Here is a 350-nt window from a genome sequence, read left to right as displayed (position 1 = left end):
GCTGGTGGCGCAGGCTGAAGCGGAGCCGTGCTTTCCTCTCACTGAAAACCCGAGGACTGGTGTGGTTTGGTTACTGGGATGGGCCTCTGTGGGGAGGGGGGTGTCTCTGCTGGACAGTGTCATCATGCAGGTTAACGAGCACGTGCTTCAGCAGGGAGCTGGGAGAAGCGGCTTTCTCCCGCCTGTGGCCTCGTGGAACAGCTCCGTCTTGGTGACTGAGTCCTCCAGGAAATTCAGGGAGTTGCTGATTGCCTCGGGATGTCTTGGCAGAGGAGCTGCGTGCGATGCTTACACGAGTCCCCGGGTCACTGTGACACGTCAGCTTCCTCACTTCCCTGCCACACAGCCCG

General features: G+C 60.3%; 1 protein-coding gene across 1 annotated transcript in view; it reads left to right on the top strand.

Annotated features, from left to right (window-relative positions):
- LOC104492682 (GTP-binding protein SAR1a) overlaps positions 1-350 on the top strand; it is a gene marked incomplete at its 3' end in the record, with an annotated part of 3,570 nt that overhangs the window by 1,886 nt on the left and 1,334 nt on the right. The window lies entirely within an intron of this gene.

This window comes from Buceros rhinoceros, unplaced genomic scaffold, assembly GCF_000710305.1.
Source record: "Buceros rhinoceros silvestris isolate BGI_N320 unplaced genomic scaffold, ASM71030v1 scaffold39814, whole genome shotgun sequence".
In the NCBI taxonomy this organism is placed as follows: Eukaryota; Metazoa; Chordata; class Aves; order Bucerotiformes; family Bucerotidae; genus Buceros; species Buceros rhinoceros.
The sequence above is the reverse complement of the archived record's forward strand: the minus strand, read 5'-3'. Positions and strand labels throughout refer to the sequence as shown.